At 43.2% G+C, this 22,777-nt stretch overlaps 1 protein-coding gene across 1 annotated transcript in view; it reads right to left on the minus strand.

Moving 5' to 3' along the window:
* Positions 1 to 22,433, minus strand: part of LOC126278211 (sodium-coupled monocarboxylate transporter 1-like) — a 193,936-nt gene extending 171,503 nt beyond the window's left edge. Inside the window, exon 1 of the mRNA XM_049978145.1 lies at positions 22,239 to 22,433. The gene's annotated coding sequence lies outside the window, so the exon portion shown is untranslated. The remainder of the gene's footprint in view (positions 1 to 22,238) is intronic.
* Between the last annotated feature and the right edge of the window lie 344 nt (positions 22,434 to 22,777).

Below are 22,777 nucleotides of genomic sequence, written 5' to 3' on the forward strand. Positions count from 1 at the left end.
TGCTGAAACTTTAAGTTTTTTGAGTATTTTGCAGTATATTCCATGTTTTTATCAATAAATATGGAGTTCTGAAATCAGTTCATGCTTTTGGAAACGCCCTTCCACAGCGAGGTACCTTTTATTAAATCTCCATCAAGAGGCAGATTTATTTAAATGACCAAATACGATTTTTGTGTGCCACCACTGGCGTTGCCAGCCGTTGTGGCCGAGCGGTGCTAGGCGCTTCAGTACGGAACCGCGCTGCTGCTACGGCCGCAGGTTCGAATCCTGCCTCGGGCATGGATGTGTGTGATGTCCTTAGGTTAGTTATGTTTAAGTAGTTCTAAGTCTAGGAGACTGATGACCTCATGTTAAGCCCCATAGTGCTTAGAGCCATTTTTTTGAGTCGGCTCTTGCCTGTGGACTACAATACCCGTGTCACCTGAATCTGCGTGTAACTTGAGCGTCCCGTGACGGCACTGACCGCAGAGCTATTAATGGAGGCGGTGATAAAATGAGATGGTTTGCGGTATTCGGAACAATAATGTACAGTGTCACTGATCTTCCACAGGGTAGACGAATGGAAAGGATACAGTCTGTTGAGCATGACGCGAATGTTGGTAATGCAATATACTGATTAGGCAAAACAATATGACCACCTCCTTAACGGCTTGTTTGTTCCAATGCATCACATCACTGATTCTGCGTGTCAGTGACGCGACAGGTTGTTGGTATGTGTTGGTATGTTTGTGGAGATATGTGACATTAGACTTCTACGCAGGAGTCACGTAATTCGCGTAAATAACGGGCCACTGATTTGCCTTCCACAGGATTTACATCAGGCGAATTTGGTCGCCGAGACATCAATCTGAGTTCACTATAATGCTCCTCAAACCACTACATCTTGTTTCCGGCTCCGAGACATGGACAATTATATTGTTGAAAGATGGCATCGCCGTCGGGAAAGACATCAACCATGAAGGCACGCAGGTAGTTCGTAACTGTCAGTGTGTCTTAGATTACTGCCACAGATCCCACGCAAGCGCAGAGAATGTCTCCCATAGCATAACAATGCTCACACGAACCTTTGTCCGTGGCGCACTGAACTTTTCGAGCACGTAGGGGTAGACTGCTGTGGTGCTACATGTCCAAAAACGTACGATAAACGGTATGCTCCGAAACCCTTGTGCGTGCACCAGCAGTCTACTGCGAAAGTGTTGCCGGTGCAGGATTTTGTGCACGAACTGGCATCCCGATTATGTCCCATAAATTTCTGATGGGATTCATGTCGGTCCATCTGGGTGCCAATCATTGGCATCAATTGTCGAGAATGTACTTCAAACCAATTGCGAACAATTGTAGCCCGGTGTCACGACTACGTTATCTGGGATCATGAAGTCCATGAATGACTTCAAATAGTCTCCAACTAACTTCAGTCCATAAACGGTTCAGTTGGACCATAGGTCCAAATCCATTCCATCTAAGAACAACTGCACCATTATGCAGCGCCCACCACTTTGCACAGTGCCTTGTTGACAACTTGCAACACTCGAATCCTATCATCAGCTGTTACCAGCTGAAATCGATACTCATCCCACCACGCCATGGTTTTCTCGTCTGTTATCTCGAGCCCAGGAGAAGCGCTGCAGGCGATGTCGTGCTGTTAGCAAAGGTATTCGAGTTAGTCGTTTGCTGCCACAGCCAATTAACGCCAAATTTAGCTGCACTGCCCTATCGTATATATTCGTCTTACGACTCACGTTGATTTCTGCGTTTATTTCACGCAGTGTGGATTGCCTGTTTCCAATAACAATTATACGCAAACAACGCTTCTATCGGTCGTTAAGTGAATGCCTGATATTTCGTATTCTCGGCAAACTCCTGACACTTTGGAGCTCAGAATACTGAATTCCCTAAATGTTTCCCAAATGCTCCAACTACCATTCCGCGTTGAAAGTCGTGTGGCCACAACCACGTCGGAAACTTTTCACGTTAGTCACCTGAGAACAAATGACAGCTACGACAACGCACTGCTCTTTTGTACCTTCTGATATGCCAGCGCCGTTTGCATATGTGCAGATCACTACCTCATTACTTCTATCACCTCAGTGTAATGCAGTTTACTTGCACAATCCACAATTTACTGAGGAAAGATAAAGTAATGGGGATGTGCAAATTAATATGAATGAACTTTAAAGAAGTTATGGGGGAAAGAAGAGCTCCTTTTTATAGAGCCAGAGCAGTATTCAGTGAGAACTAGATTATCAAATAACCTGGCCAGATAACGGAAATTTGAACAAGTTCTACCACAGAAAACTAGCACTATAGGTACCTCTCATGAGCCATAGACCGAGTCGTGCTGAGTAAGATATATTATTTTCGTGGAAAAATGATCGTGACCGGGCCAAATATCTCACGAAATAAGCATCAAACAAAAAAAACTACAAAAAATTAAGCTCGTCTAGCTTGAAGGGGGAAGCAGATGGCGCTATGGTTGGCCCGCTAGATGGCGCTTCCATAGTTAAAACGGATATCAACTGCATTTAAAAAAAATAGGAATCCCAATTTTTATTACATACTCATGTAGTAAGTAAAGAAATATGAATGTTTTAGCTGGACCACTATTTTCGCTTTGATAGATGGCGCTTTAATAGTCACAAACAATAAGTACGTGGTATCACGTAACATTCCGCCAATGTGGACGGAATTTGCTTCGTGATACATTACCGGTGTTAAAATGGACCGTTCACCAATTGCGGAAAAGGTCGATATCGTTTTGATGTATGGCTATTGTGAATCGAAATGCCCAACGGGCGTGTGCTATGTATGCTGCTCGGTATCCTGGACGATATCATCCAAGTGTCCGGACCGTTCGCCGGATAGTTACGTTATTTAAGGAAACAGGAAGTGTTGAGCCACATGTGAAACGACAACCACGACCTGCAACAAATGATGATGCCCAAGTAGGTGTTTCAGCTGCTGCCGCGGTTAATCCGACAATCATTAGCAGACAAATCGCAAGAGGATAGGGAATCTGAAAACCGTTGGTGTTGAGAATGCTACATCAACATCGATTGCACCCGTACCATATTTCTACGCATCAATAATTGCATGGCGACGACTTTGAACGTCGTGTACAGTTCTGTCACTGGGCACAAAAGAAATTACGGGACGATGACAGATTTTTTGCACGCGTTCTATTTAGCGACGATGCGTCATTCACCAACAGCGGTAACGTAAACCAGCATAACATGCCCTATTGAGCAACGGAAAATCCACCATGGCTGCGACAAGTGGAACATCAGCGACCTTGGCGGGTTAATGCGTGGTGCGGTATAATGGGAGGAAGGATAATTCGCCCCCATTTTATCGATGACAATCTAAACGGTGCAATGTATGCTGATTTCCTACGCAATGTTCTACCGATGTTACTACAAGATGTTTCACTGCATGACAGAATGGCGATGTACTTCCATCATCATTGATGTCTAACACGTAGCTTGCGTGTGGTTGAAGCGGTATTGAATAGCATATTTCATGACAGGTGGATTGGTCGTCAAAGCTATTATGGCCCGCAAGTTCACTGGATCTGACGTCCGCGGATTTCTTTATGTGGAGAAAGTTTAATGATATTCGCAATCGTGATCCACCGACAACGCCTGACAACATGCGTCAGTGCATTGTCAATGAATGTGTGAACATTACGGATGGCGAACTATTCGCTGTTGATAGGAATGTCGTTACACGTATTGCCAAATGCATTGAGGTTGATGGACATCATTTTGAGTATTTATTGCATTAATGTGGTATTTACAGGTAATCACGCTGTAACAGCATGCGTTCTCAGAAATGATAAGTTTACAAAGGTACATGTATCACATTGGAACAAACGAAATAAAATGTTTAAACGTACCTATGTTCTGTATTTTAATTCAAAAAAACCTACCTGTTACCAAGTGTTTGTCTAAAATTGTGAGCCATATGTGTGTGACTATTACAGCTCCATCTATCACAAAGCGAAAAAAGTGGTCCAACTAAAACATTCATATTTCTTTACGTATTACACGAATATGTAATAAAAAATTGGGGTTCCTATTTTTAAAAAAAGTGCAGTTGATATCCGTTTGACCTATGGCAGCGCTATCCAGCAGACCAACTATAGCGCCATCTGGTTTCCCCCTTCAAGCTAGATAAGTTTCGTTCTTCGTAGTTTTTTCGTTTGACGCTTATTTCGTGAGATATTTGGCCCGGTCATGATCAATCGACCACCCCGTATACTGGTCAATTACATACCTCGAATTTTATCTGTCTTTTTTCAAGATTGTAGCCTACAGCAAAATTTATTAAATACCGCCCAACCACATACATACTATCTATACAGAAAATCATCTATTAACTGGGAGAATCTCTTCCTCAGAAAGTATTTCAATGTATTTCTAAAACTGTCATTGCCTGCCAGCCTGTTAAAATTGTTCAAATGGCTCTGAGCACTATGTTACTTAACATCTGTGGTCATCAGTCCCCTAGAACTTAGAGATAATTAAACCTTACTAACCTAAGGACATCACACACATCTATGCCCGAGGCAGGATTCTAACCTGCGACTGTAGCGGTCGCGTGGTTCTGGACTGAAGCGCCTAGAACCGCTTGGTCACCGCGGCCGGCCCTGTCAGCCCCTTTAATTCACAAGAGAGATAATCAGATATTATTATGGCTGATTACTTTGTTCTTTTCTGTACAAGAGTAAAGATAATTTATGGATTATGGTGAGTATTGTTGTCCTTATTACTATACACTGACGGAAAAAAGTCGCACCACCAAGAAGGAGTTATGCGACGGAAACAAAAGTTGGTAGGCGTGTTTATACATCTGAAGATGATGTCTATTCAGATTTCACACCAGTCGCTAACAGTGGCGGTAGTGGCGTCAGTATGAGGATGCACATCAGGTTTGCTTTAAATACACGCTGCAATGGATGTGAGTGTTAGTTACCCTTGGACGTGGTGATTACGAGGGTCAGTCAAAAAGTAATGCCTCCTATTTTTTTTCTACATTTAATTGTCAGGAAATTTAAATGCAATTACATAGGTTGAAAACCACAACATTGAGGATCATTTTGTCATTTTTCAATGTAATCTCCGCCCATCTCTACAGTTTTGGTCCATCTTTGAACAAGGGCATGTATCCCAGCACGGTAAAAATCACAGCTCTGCTTCCTAAGCCATTGACGCACGGATGTTTTGACGGCCTCCTCATCTTCAAAATGAATCCCACGATGAGCTTCTTTTAGTGGCCCGAACAGATGGAAGTCTGATGGTGCCAGGTCAGGGCTGAATGGGGGATGAGGCAAAACTTCCCATCCAATTTTGACAATCTCGTCAGAGGTGTGACGACTGGTGTGTGGTCTTGCATTGTGATGCAAAAGAAGAACATCTGCCATTGATTTTGTTGGGCGAACTCGCTGAAGACGTGCTTTAAGTTTTTTGAGGGTTGTGACGTATTGAACAGAATTTATTGTGCATCCCTGCTCCAAAAAATCAACCAGAATCACACCCTCTGTATCCCAGAAAACTGTTGCCATAACTTTCTCTGCCGATCGCACAGTTTTGAATCTTTTCTTCCTCGGCGAGCTTGTGTGACGCCACTCCATTGACTGCCTCTTTGATTCGGGTTCAAAAAAATGCACCCATGTTTCGTCCCCGGTCACAATTTTTTTCAGAAACTCATCTCTCTCCAAACGGAAGCGCTGCAAGTGTTGGGAGGCTATTGTTTTCCTTGCCTCTTTATTCTGATCGGTTAACATTCTTGGAACCCACCGTGCATAAACTTTTGAGTACCCCAATTGTTTAATAATCGTGATCACACTGCCTTTACTAAGAGAAATAATGCGACACACTTCATCTGCAGTCACCCGACGGTCACCACGAATGATGTCATCAACTTGCTGAATGTTGTGTGGAGTCACTGCACTCACCGGCCTGCCGCTCCGCTTTTCGTCAGTCAACGGTGTTTGCCCTTCAGCTTCCTTACAACGACGAACCCATCGTCTAACAGTGCTGACATCCACTGTCACAACACCATACACCTTCTTCAGTCTTTCTTGAATGCGTATGGGCGTTTCACCTTCTGCATTCAAGAATTCAATCACACAACGCTGTCTCAAACGAACATCGATGTCGGCCATCTTACAAACTTCTGCAGTGCTGCCACCTGTTGACACAGAAAGTTACTACTGCAGTGGATTGCAGAAGAAGGTTTGAGGAATGGCGCCAAATTCAAATTTTTCACTTAACTTAATTTTTTTAAGTAGAAAAAAATGGGAGGCATTACTTTTTGACCGACCCTCGTATTAGTGAAGAATGCCTTTAAGGCGACAAAGAAGCCATTATCAGCACCTCATTGAGTTTGAACGAGGTTGTGTAATATGGCTACGAGAAGCTGGATGCTCCTTGTGCATAATGTAGGAAGACTTGGCAGGAATGTAGTCACCGCCCATGATTGCTGGCTGCAGTGGTCAGGAGAATGTACGGTCGCAAGAAGAGCGGGCTTCGGATGGCCACCTGGCACTGCCTAGAGAAAGACCATCGTGTTCAGCGTAAGGCTCTGGGGTATCACACTGCATCTGAAGCAGCAGTCTGAGCAGCAGTTGGCACCACAGTGGCACAACGTACTGTTACAAATCGTTACTTCAAGGACAGCTCTGAGCCAGACCCCCCCTGTCGCGTGCGTTCCAGTGAGCCCAAACTATCGCCATTTGTGAAGCAGCTGAATGGGTTGAAAATAAATATATCGCCAGGTCCTGGTGAGATTCGAATTAGGTTTTACAGAGAGTACTCTACTGCATTGGCTCCTCACTTAGCTTGCATTTATCGCGAATCTCTTGCCCAACGTAAAGTCCCGAGTGACTGGAAAAATGCGCAGGTGATGCCCGTATATAAGAAGGGTAGAGGGACGGAGCCTTTAAATTACAGACCAATATCCTTAACATCGGTTTGTTGCAGGATTCTCGAACGTATTCTCAGTTCGAATATGATGAATTTCCTTGAGACAGAGAAGTTGCTGTCCATGCATCAGCACGGTTTTAGAAAGCATCGTTTTCGCTAAACGCAATTCGCCCTTTTTTCGCATGATATCTTGCGAACCATGGATGAAAGGTATCCGACGGATGCCATATTCCTTGACTTCCGGAAAGTGTTTGACTCGGTGTCCCACTGCAGACTCCTAACTAAGGTACGAGTATATGGGATTGGTTCCCAAATATGTGAGTGGCTCGAAGACTTCTTAAGTAATAGAATCCAGTACGTTGTTCTCGATGGTGAGTGTTCATCGGAGGTGAGGGTATCATCTGGAGTATCCGAGGGAAGTGTGGTAGGTCCGCTGTTGTTTTCTATCTACATAAATGATCTTTTGGATAGGGTGGATAGCAATGTGCAGCTGTTTTCTGATGGTGCAGTGGTGTACGGGAAGGTGTCGTCGTTGAGTGACTGTAGGAGGATACAAGATGACTTGGACAGGATTTGTGATTGGTGTAAAGAATGGCAGCTAACTCTAAATATAGATAAATGTACATTAATGCAGATGAATAGGAAAAAGAATCCCGTAATGTTTGAATACTCCATTAGTAGTGTAGCGCTTGACACAGTCACGTCGATTAAATATTTGGGCGTAACATTGCAGAGCGATATGAAGTGGGACAAACATGTAATGGCAGTTGTGGGGAAGGCGGATAGTCGTCTTAGATTCACTGGTAGAATTTAGGGAAGATGTGGTTCATCTGTAATGGAGACCGCTTATAAAACACTAATACGACCTATTCTGAGTGCTGTTCGAGCGTTTGGGATCCCTATCAGGTCGGATTGAGGGAGGACATAGAAGCAATTCAGAGGCGGGCTGCTGGTAGGTTTAATCATCACGCGAGTGTTACGGAAATGCTTAAGGAACACGTGTGGGAGTCTCTGGAGGAAAGGAGGCGGTCTTTTCGTGAATCGCTACTGAGTAAATTTAGAGAACCAGCATTTGAGGCCGACTGCAGGACAATTTTACTGCCGCCAACTTATATTTCGCGGAAAGACCACAAAGATAAGATAAGAGAGATTAGGGCTCGTACAGAGGCATTTTTCCCTCTTTCTGTTTGGGAGTGGAACAGGGAAAGAAGATGCTAGTTGTGGTACGAGGTACCCTCCGCCACGCACAGTACGGTGGATTGCGGAGTATGTATGTAGATGTAGGTGTAGATGTAGATGTGGCTTCAATGGTGTCAAGCGAGAGCTCACTGGGGGGGGGGGGGGGGGGGGCAGGGTGGAGGTCTGTTGTGTTTCAAAAATGGCTCTGAGCACTATGGGACTCAACTGCTGTGGTCATCAGTCCCCTAGAACTTAGAACTACTTAAACCTAACTAACCTAAGGACATCACACACATCCATGCCCGAGGCAGGATTCGAACCTGCGACCGTAGCAGTCGCACGGTTCCGGACTGCGCGCCTAGAACCGCGAGACCACCGCGGCCGGCTATGTTGTGTTTTCTGATGGAATATGGCTCTGCCTCGATGACTGTGGTGGCCGCGGTATTGGTTGTAAGGACAGTTGAGGACCTGAAAGCAGTCTGTCTGGGTGCCTAGACACACCGGAACTACATCTGGAGTTACGGTGTGGGGTGCGATTTCGTATCACAGCAAGAGCACTCTCGTCACTATCCCAAGCACACTGACAACAATTTGTACATCAGTCTGGTGCCATTCACGACCAGCATTGCAGGGATGTTTTCCAACTCGCTGCTCGCACCACACAAAACTGTTGTAACAAATAAGTGTTTCGATTGTGATGAGATGACAGGAATCGGCTCTGATGCAAGGTACTGGAGTGCTAGTGTACTGAGGAGCTGATGAAGTAGAAGTAGTGCCACGTAATTTGTCTGGTTTGCAACCCAACTAACAGGGCGTCTGAAACACTGACATGATCAAACATAAGGACGTGCAGAGGTAATGCACATAAGCATTCATGATTAATTCTAACCGTCTAGAGTTTTTGGTACCTGTGGCGTATTATTTTGCATCACAGAAGTGAAGGTTCGGCAGGAACATATGGCTTCAGACGTTCACGTTTCACATCCTGTGCATATGTGACCCGAAAGCTTTGGAGTGCGAAGAAGGAAAGGGAAAATTTTGAAATATGTACCTACAGTATTTCCTACCCAGCACAGTATTTTCTATCGTTTCAACTGCTCATCCAGTTGTACCCAAGTTCTTTGAAGTTTCTTGCTGCGGTAATGGGAATCGATCGAAAAGAATGGGGGGGGGGGGGGGGGGAGCTGTTGCCAGAATTAAGAGCGAATTAATTTGTGATGTGATCCTAAATATGAGTTTCGACTTGTCCGCATGTAGTTTAAGGCCTAATTTTTACGCTCTTCTGAAAACTGAACATAGGTTGCTATAGATCAGGACGATGTGAGTATTGATATCTTCATAACATTAGTACAAATGTCTGGCATTTTACCGCTTATCAGCAAGAAGCGCCAGTTTTTCGTGAGAAACGATACTCTTTCCAGCCATTTACGGCCTCTTGAGACAGGAGCCCTAAAAAGTTCGGTGTTAAGCCCTCTATAGGCCTTCAGAAAAGACTCTATAACATTTATGTTAGGAAATATCTCTTTTTTCGTAAATGTTTTTCTTTCTGTTGCCAATTTGCATTTTATATCCCATCTCCCTATTGATGCACAAATGACAATGCAGATCTGCTGTCTTTAGTGGTCTCATTTCCTAATCTTATTCTCTCACTATCGCCTGCTTTAATTCGGATACATTCCATTACCTTGCCTTAATGTTGTTCGTGTTCGTTTTCTAAACTCTTTTTCAAGACATCGTCCATTCCGCTCTCTGATAGGATAAAATGTTACCGGAAAAGTTCAAAGTTTTAGTTTCTTCTTTCTACAGTTTAATTATCTTTTCAAGTTTCTCGCTGATGTCCTTCCTAGCCTGCGCAGTGTAGAGATTGAATAATATCAGGGATACGCTACAACCCAATCTCACTTCCTCCTCAAGTACTGCTTCTCTTTCATTCGGAGAAGCCGTGTTCCTTGCCTCCAGCAAGGCATTTGACACTCCCGCCCTGCCCTTTAGGGAAAGAAATACGAGCATACCGAGTTTCGGACCAGATTTGCGATGGATTGAAGACTTCCTTGCAGCTACAACTCAACACGTCACTCTTAACAGGAAAAAATTCAACAGAACTACAGTCTGGTTTCTGTACAAGTTGTAGATAACCTTTCACTCACTGTATTTTATTCCTGCCACCTTCAAAATGTCTTACAATTTCCAATCAACATAATAAAAAGTTTTGTCTAAATCTACAAATTCAAAATTAATCAGTCACATTTTTCGAAATATCAAATTCGCCTCACTTCCTAGCTCAAAATTTAACCAACGGTCCCACTGAAGTTCCTAATAAAAGACGTAAAACGTTACTTACGTGATATTATAGAGATTGACACAAAGGAAAACACTACCACAAACAGTTACATAATATCCACTCTCCAAAGTTCCATATAGGAGCGCAATTTGAAAGTGAACGGACACAATCCAATGGCACTTCTAAACTGAAAATGATAGGCGAGGGTTACTCAAAGTTTTAATGTTCAAAATGTGCAAATGGCTCTGAGCACTATGGTACTTAACATCTGTGGTCACCAGTCCCCTAGAACTTGGAACTACTTAAACCTAATCAACCTAAGGACATCACACACATCCATGCCCGAGGCAGGATTCTAACCTGCGACCGTAGCGGTCACGCGGTTCCAAACTGAAGCGCCTAGAACCGCACGGCCACACCGGCTGGCCAAAGTTTTAATGACAGTCCGAAAAAATCTCGTATTTTCTGTCTGTTTACAGTCCCAGCACACACCGAAGACCCTCGACACGTCATCGTAACACATCGATTGAGGAGATAAAACAAAACGACGTAGTACCTTTAAGAAGTGGGATAAAGAGCGGTAGTTCATTTTCAGCATTTGTAGGGGAGCAACGTTGCAACACTCCATGCTGAGTTAGTGGAAGTGTACGGCGGCAACGCACCATCGTACAATGAGGTGAAAAAGGTCATAAGATAGCGATATGTACATATACATATGGAGGTAGTATCACGTCCACAAGGTATAAATTGGCCGTACTTTGGCGCAGCTGTCATTTGTACTCAGGTGAGTCACGTGAAAATGTGTCCTTTGTGATTATAGCGACACGACGGGAATTAAAAGACTTTCAACTCGGAATTGTAGTCGGAGCTAGACGCATGGGACATTCCATTTTGGGAATCTTTAGGGAATTCAGTATTTTGAGATCCACAGCGTCAAGAGTGTGCCGAGAATATTACATTTCAGGCATTACCTCTCATTCTGGACAACGCAGAGGCCACGGGGCTTCACTTAACGATCAAGAACAGCGGCGTTTGCGTAGAATTATCAGTGCTGAGAAACAACTAACACTCAGTGAAATAACCGCAGTAATTAAATTGGGAGTACGACGAAAGTTTCAGTTATGAAATTTGGTGCTAGTTGGCCATGGCAGCGGATGACAGACGCAACTGCCTTTGCTAACAGCATGACACCGCCTGCAGCGCCTCTCCTGGGCTCGTTACCCCATCAGTTGGGCCCTAGATTTATGGAAACCCGTAGCCTGGTCACATGAGTCTCGATTTCTGGTGGCAAGAGCTAACGGCAGGGTTCTAGTGTGTTGTAGACTACACACAGCCCTGGAACCAAGTTTTCAACAAGGCATTGTGCAAGCTGTTGGTGGATTCACAATTGTTATTTATTTTATTTATTTACTTGTGAAGTTCCGTAGGACCAAATTGAGGAGCAAATCTCCAATGGTCATGGAACGTGTCAGTACATGCAATTACAACATAAAAGTAATAACAGATAAAAATAAATGTTGATGGACCTGAACAAAGTCAGTTCATAAGTTTAAGTAAACGATGGCAGCAATACAATAAGAATCAGCTCAATTTTTCAAGGAACTTCTCGACAGAATAGAAGGAGTTACCCATGAGGAAACTCTTCAGTTTCGATTTGAAAGCGAGTGGATTACTGCTGAGATTGTTGAATTCGACTGGCAGCTTATTGAAAATGGATGCAGCAGTATACTGCACACCTTTTTGCCCAAAAGTTATGGAAGTCCGATCCAATTACAGGTTTGATTTCTGCCGAGTATTAACCGAGTGAAAGCTGCATATTCTTGGGAATAAACTAATATTGGTAACAAGAAACGAAAATAAGGAATATACATATTGAGAGGCCAATGTCAAGCTACCCAGACTCGTGAACACAGGTCGACAAGAGGTTCGTGAACTCACACCACTTATTGGCCGAACAGCCCGTTTCTGATCCAAAAAATATCCTTTTAGAATGGGTAAAGTTACCCCAAAATATAACACCGTACGACATAAGTGAATTATAAGTAAGCAAAGTAGACTATTTTCGTGTCGAACGAGCACTCACTTCTGATGCCGTTTGAATAGTAAAAATGGCAATATTAAGTCTTTGAACAAGACCCTGAACGTGAGATTTCCACGACAGCTTACTATATATCTGAACACCTAGATATTTGAACTGTTCAGTTTCACTAATCATATGTCGGTTCTGTGAAATTAAAACGTCAGGTTTTGTTGAATTGTGTGTTAGAAACTGTAAAACCTGAGTCTTACTGTGATTTAGCGTTAGTTTATTTTCTACAAGCCATGAACTGAGGTCATGTACTGCACTATTTGAAACCGAGCCAATGTTGCACACATTCTTTAGTACCAAGCTAGTGTCATAAGCAAACAGAAATATTTGAGAGCTACCCATAATACTAGAGGGCATATCATCTATATAAATAAGGAACAGGAGTGGCCCCAACACTGATCCCTGGGGCACCCCCCACTTGACAGTATCCCACTCAGACCCTACATCACAGCCGTTATCAACATTGTGAATAATAGCCTTTTTGCTGCCTGTTGCTAAATTAAGAGGTGTACCAATTGTGAGCTACTCCCCTTATTCCATAATGGTCCAACTTCTGGAGTAATATTTTGTGATCAACACAATCACATGTCTTACTGAAATAAAAGATGATGCATAGCGTTCGAAACCTTTTGTTTATCCCTTCCAGTACCTCACAGAGAAAAGAGAATATAGTATTTTCAGTTGTTAAACGACTTCTAAAGCCGACTGTACCTTTGATAGCAAATCATGTGATATAAAATGATAAATTATCCTTACATACACAGCCTTTTCATCAACTTTTGCAAACACTGATGGCATAGAAATAGGTCTAAATTATCTACATTAGCCCTTTCTCTCTTTTTATAAAGCGGCTATACTACTGAGTATTTTAATCGCTCAGGACAGAAATACTCCTCACAGAGGAGTATTTCAGACATCAATCTCAGAAAGGCATTTACCAATAAAGTTTTATGATTTCCTGTAGAAACTAAATTTTATATAATTCACCAGCAGTGCTCAGACAATGATTGTTAAATACTGTACATATATCTGACTTATCAGCAACAGAAATATTATTACTGCGAACTGACTTTATATCATTCAATGTAAGCTTTCACGGCCGGTATTGTCTTCACTTAAAACTTATACTTCGACCACGGCCTATCAGCCCGGAAGTTTTAAGTGATGACTTTATATCGTCGATCTTGTGCTGCTGACCAGACACTTCCTTTACAACTGACCATATGATTTTAATTTTATCCTGTGACTTATCTATTCTATTTGTATACCACATACGCTTTGCCTTCCTAATAACATTTTAAGCACCTTACAATACTGTTCGTATTGTGCTACTGTAGCTTGATTGTGACTACTTCTAACATTTTGATATAATTCACGCTTTGTTCTACATGATATCCTTATCCCACTAATTAGCCACCTGGGCTGCCCATTACTGCTAGTACCCCGTTTAGAATGGAAAGCAACTCTCAAAGAGCATGAGAAATGTGTTAAGGAAAGCATCGTATTTCTCATCTATGTTATCGGCACTATAAACATCGTGTCATTCTTGTTCCTTGAAAAGATTTAATAAATTCTCTATTGCTGTTCCTACATAGTTTGCAATTAAATATGACATTGGTTTGATTACAAAAGGCTTTTAGTGTTAAAATTTTTGCGTAATGGTCTGAAAGGCCATTCACGCTTTTACTAACAGAATCCCCATTTAGTAATGAAGAGTGAACAAAAATAGTGTCTATGGCTGTGCTACTGTCTACGTCAGATCATATGAATTTAGGAGATCTACGAACATCCTTTTTCTTGCACCATCATATACAAAATTTATATTGAAGTCACCACATATAACTAGTTTCTGGTACTTCCTACAAAGTGAATCAAGAACCCTCTCTAGCTTGAGCAGAAATGCTCTGAAGCCGGAGTTAGAGACCTATAAACAACAACAATTAGAAGTTTGGTTTCACTAAATTCAACTACCACTGCACAACATTCAAATATCTGTTCAGTGCAGTGTCGTGATTCATCTATGGGCTCAAATGGAATTTTTTATTTATTTACATAGCCACTCCCCCATCCCGCAAGGAACTCCTTGTGAAACAGCCAGATAATCTGTAACCTGGTGAAAGAGCTCTCTGAATTATTTAAGTCATGCTCCGATATACCAATAATTTCAGAGCCAACATCTATAAGCAGTTCACTAATTTTATCCCTAATACCTCTTATATATTGATGAAATAGGCTAATTCATTCTCTACTTGGGAACATTACATCCTCAAAAGGTCAGCCCTTAATTAGAGGGATGCAGCTCTAACACCAACTACTACAGGAATTTTTCTGTGAGTGACACCACCACCACCACCACCACCCACTACACTCTCATCTATAAGTTTTGTCAGCCTCCCCTTCCCATATCTATTGAGGTGCAGACTATGCCTAGTGGAACCCGATCTACTGATAGACCTAACTGGCACCACTAGATGTGACCCATGACCTCGGCCATCAGCGGCCTCCCCAGCCCCATGTTAACGCGCCTAACAGCCGATCATTATGCTGAAACAGTTGCACGAAATGCACATTAGTGCCACCAGTTTGAGTAGCTATCTTAACCAGGTCACCACCTACATCATATACCCCGTCCCTATCAGGACTGTCCCCTGCTCCACCCACCATCAATACCTGATCCTCCTTCGTAAAATTCTTACATAACTAACTTATGCTGTCAGTCACCTGAGCCAACCCTGCAACTGGTGGCCCACACCTGTACCGTGGGAACTACCTAGCAGCAGAACCTTCTTTCTGCCAGACTTTGCAACTAACCTAGGCCTCCTAATTGTTGAGGACTGCTGCATGTTCCCTACATCTACAGCTACACGAGCCTCCTTTGCACTCAACTCTGGCAGTTGGTCATATCTGTTGCATGTACGCAAAGTAAAACTGTCTGAATACCTCCTCTACCTAGCTGCCTTCTTGCCAACTAGTGCTACTGAAACAATCATTCAAAAATGGTTTAATTGGCTCTGAGCACTATGGGACTTAACTTTTGAGGTCATCAGTCGCCGGCCGCGGTGCTCTAGCGGTTCTAGGCGCTCAGTCAGGAACCGCGCGACTGCTACGGTCGCAGGTTCGAATCCTGCCTCGGGCATGGATGTTTGTTATGTCCTTAGGTTAGTTAGGTTTAAGTATTTCTAAGTTCTAGGGGACTTATAACCACCGATGTTGAGTCCTATAGTGCTCTGAGCCACTTGAACCATTTGAGGTCATCAGACATCACACACATCCATGCCCAAGACAGGATTCGAACCTGCGACCGTAGCGGTCGCGCGGTTCCAGACTGTAGTGCCTAGAACCGCTCGGCCACTCCGGGCGGCGAACCAGTCATTGCTTGGCCGGTCAAAAGAGGTTCGACACGATATTAGGAGTTATTCCATGATGTTTTTCACCTCACAGTGGTTAGATTATGAGTCGCTTCCCCTGTGTTCAAACAAGTCTAAATGACTAAGGACAAAGTGGCCGGCCATGTCCCTGTGAAGAGCCGGAATCTCTAGAGAAGTGGAGTCACTGGTCCTCCAACATCGGCGTATTACGCCAGAGACGTAATGAAAATCAACCATGTATCAGTTGTCAACAGACTGCACGACACTTTGAAAACGATAAAGGTCACCGCCCGCTAAGTTCCTTGACTGTTAATTTGCATACAAAATTTAAATTTTAAAATTTTGTAGTAAGTTCCTAAGGGGCCAAACTACTGAGGCCATCGGTCCCTAGGCTTCCACACTACTTTAATCATCCTTAAACTAAGTCACGCGAAGGACAACACACACACCCTTGCCCGAGGGAGGACTCGAACCACTGACGGGGGAGGAGCCGCGCGAACCGTGACAAGGCGCCTCAGTTACATGCATTCAAAAACGCCATAGAACCGAAGGGGTAAAGGAAATTTTGCGGCTGTCTAAGGCCCTGCCAGATGACTGCTTCAGTCACCGACTCACCATGAACGATTGTTGGGTGTAGCACTATGGCACACAGAGAAATGAACAAGGAGAAAGCAGTGGAAAAATGTGGATTTATCACCCTTGGAATAGGCAATTTGATGTTGAGTGTTAGTGGGAAATCAGTGAGGTGGTTCTAACAGAATATGCTTGTATCCAAATTGTCACAGGAGCATACCACCAAATTCCTCTGAAAAGGTTACTGGAGACTATCAAGGCGAAGCTTCAGTGGGTGCTGTCCAAGCTGGTGTTTCTGCTCCAACACCCTAGCACATTCTGCAAACAGAATCAAACATGCTGCTTATTTTGGCTATCAAAATTTGCCTCACCCTTGTGAAGCTCTAGTTACACTCTTATTCTCCACTAAATATTAATTTCTAACATAAGATATAGACATAATAATTTCGTGATGTGGTTTGGGTCCACAACTTTAGTGACATTTACGCATTAAGTCATTACACTTCAGGCTGTTAAATATTATTTATCCGGTTGAAACTTCTTGGCGTAGTCCCTGTCAACCATTGTGAGATACTGGGACACACCCAACAACATAAAATTGTGACGTGCACAAGCAGAGTCTCCAGCAATGCAAAACCAAGTAAATGAATAATTGTACCAGTCAGTCATTGATCTGCATCTGTTCTTGACTGGCATGTACTTGGCCAGTGATATTGTAGTTTTATTCGATTATTTTCAAAGACTAACATGCAGTTCTCATTTTGAGCGGCGCCTATATTTTTATTTGCAGAATATACTGAGAGTTTATAGTTTAGTGAGTAATCGTTTACTTTACTTAATAAATATGTATGACACTGTGGTTACTAGTATTCAATCAACTGCAGAATTTGAAGTTTTTTAATTGCTGCGTGAAGTTGGAACCATTATTTATTCTTTGTCAGCCATTTAACACGGGAAGTTCTAAAATGCTGAAGCTTACTGTACCGAGGAACACATGACTTTTCCTGACTGGTGTTTCAGTACAGTGACCGATTTTAGAATCATGTGATGGAAAGGACTCTACATATAAGCAGTTTCCGGCATTCCCTGCTGTTTTTGTCGCTGTGAGACATGAGAATTTATTCATTCTCGGGTTATAGCCACTTACATGTGTCACCGGTGGGACGCTCGGCAGGATGTGTGTTATGTGCCGAAGAACAACATTACGCCGATGGTACATAGTCCCGAGAGACCACCGACAGTCATAGGAATATACTTAATCAGTGCCGTTTGTTACATCGTAAAATTTTAAGTACATCCGGAGTAATTTGTAACGTAAACTTACGCTTGAAACCTCAGACGCTGAGTCGCATGTTATAACAAACAAGATCTGTAGGGATATCATGTCGAGGACTACAGTGTTTATCCGGCCGGAGTGGCCGAGCGGTTCTAGACGCTGCAGTCTGGAACCGCGCGACCGCTAGTGTCTCAGGTTCGAATCCTGCCTCGGGCATGGATGTGTGTGTTGTCCTTAGGGTAGTTAGGTTTAACTAGTTCTAAGTTCTAGGGAACTGATGACTTTAGAAGTTAAGTCCCATAGTGCTCAGAGCGATCTGAAGCATTTTTGAACTACAATGTTCACCAGTTTGGCTGTCTCAGTGTCTGCATGTAGTGCTTGCTGAATTAGTCCTTGTAGTCTGAATAACTGTAATACACTGTGTTGCCGGACGTCTGTGATAGTGTACCGTACACAAGTAAGAATAGAAGTACGCACAGTAGGAGGGTGAGAAAGTTGCAAGTATAACAGTGTGTACAGTGTTGTAAGAACTGGGAAAATGTTTTATTCCAGCTCTGAAAAGGAAGGGATGATACTCATCTATGGTGAGTGTAGCAAAATGCAGCTGCAGCCTGAAGGTTGTATGCAGAAAGGTACCCGGACGGAGATCATCCATCGCGTCACATATTTGAAAACATCTACAAACAACTTTATGCAATAGGTGTGGTCGTAACAAGCAAACGGGACCGTAACAAACCCATCGCAGGAGAGGTAGGTGCAGCTGATTTGTTAGCATCTGTTGCCGTGAACCCACACATGAGGTCACGTGACATAGCTTTAGGAAGTGCAATAAGTCAAAGTAGTGTAATGCGCATACTTCGTCACAAATTTCACCCGTACCGTGTGTCGCTGCATCAGCCATTACATGGAGATGACTTTAATAATCGAGTGAATATCTCTCAATGGGCATTAACAGGAAATGCGTTGCAGTTCTACCTGTTTACCGATAAAGCAGGTTTCACAAACAACGGTGCTGTGAATTTATGAAACATGCATTACTAGTCGGTGGACAACCCTCGCTGGCTTCGACAGGTAGAACGACAGGGACCGTGTTATGTAAATGTATGGCGCGGAGTAATTGGCTACCATCTCATTGGGCCTCACTTCACTGAATGTACTCAAACAGCAGTAAAATACATCGAGTTTCTACAAAATGATCTGACAAAATTGCTAGAAAATGTCCCGCTGGAAACGTGTAGACGTATGTGGTATCAACATGATGGTGCTCCTGCACATTCTGCAATGAACACTGACTGATCTCTGACAGAGTGTTCGACGGGCGTTTCACAGGACGTGGACGTATAAATTACACCTTTAGACTTCTTTCTGTGGGCTACGTTAAAGGAGAACGTGTACCGTGATGTGCCTACAACCAGAGAGGATATGCAACATAGTATTGTGGCAGCCTATAGCAACATTACACCAGATTTACTTCGCCGTGTAAGACATTCATTATGCGGTAGATTACAAATATGTGAAGGAAATGATGGGAACCACTTTGAACATTTATTGGCCTGAAATGCCAGCATACTCTTTTACATTCTGCAATCGAAAACAAAAAACTAATTCGTAAGTTAACTACATTCTTATGTTAATGCACACTTTCTTCTAACAAATCAGTTCCGTAGAGTATTCTTTAGAAAAAAGACTAATAAAAATGTTAGCATGTGGACGAACGCGCTGTTCATGTCTCTTCTGCACGTACGTTACATCATTTCTCTTTTTGTACCCCTAATTAATTCAGTTCTCTCCGATACACACGACTGAACTGCTGCGGAGTTACTCAAGCGTCAACTTCATGCTACAAATTACTCTAGATGTATTAACATTTTACGATGTAAGAAACGGGATTGATTAAGTATTTTTTTCTATTTTCAGTAGTGCTAAAAATACCAGGTTTCCATTAAAAAAAACTAAGTATGTCTTGAAAATCATACTTCCGTGGATTTCTCAATGGTAAGTATTAACCAGTTACACGAACCCCTCTCCTCACTTTCGGTCAGCGGAATTGGTTATTCAATGTTTGTTGTAGTTTGGAAGGTGTTTCCAGTGACTCACCCTGCATGATCTTCTAAGTCAAAGCTATCAAAAAGTGCGGCCTTTTGTCTCATAGATTTTGATACTCGTAAACTAAGACTTCTAGGGTACTTCTCGTTGACCTAATCTCAAGATATTTGGCACGAAGGAAGGTTTAGAAGTAAAAATAAATGAAAATATTCTAAAACTGTAAAAGTTTAATTATATCACGCACCAGAAATTTTTTCTATCGTCATTTGCTATCAGACTTCGGACCTGAAATTAACACATTCTCGGAAGTCGTGGAATCGTTGGGACTGATATCTTAGCAGTACCAATGACGATAATGGACAAAAATCTGCAATGGATGCACTGTTTATACAGGATAGTTCATTGATAGTGACCGGGCCAAATATCTCACGAAATAAGCATTTAACGAAAAAACTTCAAAGGACGAAACTTGTCTAGCTTGAAGGGGGAAACCATATGGCGCTATGGTTGGCCATCAACCCCCATTTTTATTGCATATTCGTGTAGTATGTAAAGAAATATGAAAGTTTTAGATGGACCAATTTTTTCGCTTTGTGATAGATGGCGCTGTAATAGTCGCAAACGTATAAGTACGTTGTATCACGTAACATTCCGCCAGTGCGGACGGTATTTGCTTCGTGAAACATTACCCGTGTTAGTAAAATGGACCGTTTACCAATTGCGGAAACGGTAGATATAGTGTTGATGTATGGCTATTGTGATCAAAATGCCCAACGGGCGTGTGCTATATATGCTGCTCGGTATCCTGGACGACATCTTCCAAGTGTCCGGACCGTTCGCCGGACAGTTAACGTTATTTAAGGAAAAAGGAAGCGTTCAGCCACATGTGAAACGTCAACCACGACCTGCAACAAATGATGATGCCCAAGTAGGTGTTTTAGCTGCTGCCGCAGCTAATCCGCACATCAGTAGCAGACAAATTGCGTGAGATTCGGGAATCTCAAAAACGTCGGTGTTGAGAATGCTACAACAACATCGATTGCACCCGTACCATGTTTCTAAGCATCAATAATTGCATGGCGACGACTTTGAACCTAGTGTACAGTTCTGTCACTGGGCACAACAGAAATTACGGGACGATGACAGATTTTTTGCACTCGTTCTATTTAGCGACGAGGCGTCATTGAGCAACAGCGGTAGCGTAAACCGGCATAATATGCACTATTGGGCAACGGAAAATCCACCATGGCTGCGACAAGTTGAACATCAGTAACCTTGGCGGATTAATATATGGTGTGGCACTATGGGAGGAAGGATAATTGGCCCCCATTTTATCGATGGCAATTTAAATGGTGGAATGTATGCTAATTTCCTACGTAATATTCTACCGATGTTACTACAAGATGTTTCACTGCATGACAGAATGCTACGGTCGCAGGTTCGAATCCTGCCTCGGGCATGGATGTGTGTGATGTCCTTAGGTTAGTTAGGTTAGTTAGGTTTAAGTAGTTCTAAGTTCTAGGGGACTTATGAGAACAGCAGTTGAGTCCCATAGTGCTCAGAGCCATTTGAACCATTTGAACCTTGACAGAATGGCGAAGTACTTCCAACATGATGGATGCCCAGCACATAGCTCGCGTGCGGTTGAAGCGGTATTGAATAGCATATTTCATGAGAGGTTGATTAGTCGTCGCAGAACCATACCATGGCCCGCGAGTTCACCGGACCTGACGTCCCCGGACTTCTGTGAGGAAAGTTGAAGGCTATTTGCTATCGTGACCCACCGACAACGCCTGACTACATGCGTCAGCGCATTGTCAATGCATGTGCGAACATCACGGAAGGCGAAGTACTCGCTGTTGATAGGAATGTCGTTACACGTGTTGCCAAATGCATTGAGGTTGACGGACATAATTTTGAGCATTATTGCACTAATGTGGTATTTACAGGTAATCACGCTATAACAGCATGCGTTCTCAGAAATGATAAGTTCACAAAGGTACATGTATCACATTGGAACGAAGGAAATAAAATGTTTAAACGTACCTATGTTCTGTACTTTAATTTAGTAAACCCACCTGTTGCGAACAGTTCGTCGAAAATTGTGAGCCGTAAGTTTGTGACTATTACAGCTCCATCTATCACAAAGCAACAAAAGTGGCCCAACTAAAACACCCATATTTCTTTACGTACTACACGAATATGTAATAAAAATGAGGGTTCAAAAAGCGCAGTTGATATCCGTTTGACCTATGGCAGCGCCATCTAGCTGGCCAACCATAGCGCGATCTGGTTTCCCCCTTCCAGCTAGACTAGTCTTGTTGTTTGTAGTTTTTTGGTTTGACGTTTATTTCGTGAGATATTTGTCCCGGTCGCATCCAATCGACCACCCTGTATACAGAGTTAAGTTGGTACATAACCCTCAGAGCGCGAGCCCGACCCGCACGTGACCAACTTTTAGTGACGGGAAGTCCGTGCTGAGCGACGGCGTTGCTGTCCGTACCTGGGCGGCCACTGCGGTGTGAAGCGCGGCTGTCTGCCCTGGTGCCTCCGTCAGCTGCCCACGGCTGCATCCGTACAGCTCCGGGCCGCCGTCCAGACCTCAACTGCCGCTGCGCGCCTCCCCCGCAGCCAACTGCCGCCTGCTCCCTCTCTTAATCAGTGTCCCCACCACGAGGAGCCGCAACTCACGGTGCTACGAGAATTTGTACGCTTGCATCTGATAGCTAAGGCACATTCCAGTACGCGTCACAAGTTGTTGAAGGTATGCTTTACGTCACAGTGCGTACACAGACGTGATGGACTATGTTTAAATAGAGCGCGCCATTGTCTTTTACTTACTTACCTAACGCTCCAACCGCTACTAAATTAACTGGCCATCATACTTCCTTCGCTAGTTTATTGTTTTACGTTTCCCCGAGCTTGTTTTGTTCGGTTAGTTCATGGTCGTTATGCCATGTCTTTTGCTCAGAAGGAACTGCTTCTGTTTTGTACGCAGACCCAAGTAGTCAATACGTTATATAACACCAGCGAACGTCCACA

This window comes from Schistocerca gregaria, chromosome 6, assembly GCF_023897955.1.
Source record: "Schistocerca gregaria isolate iqSchGreg1 chromosome 6, iqSchGreg1.2, whole genome shotgun sequence".
Classification (NCBI taxonomy): Eukaryota; Metazoa; Arthropoda; class Insecta; order Orthoptera; family Acrididae; genus Schistocerca; species Schistocerca gregaria.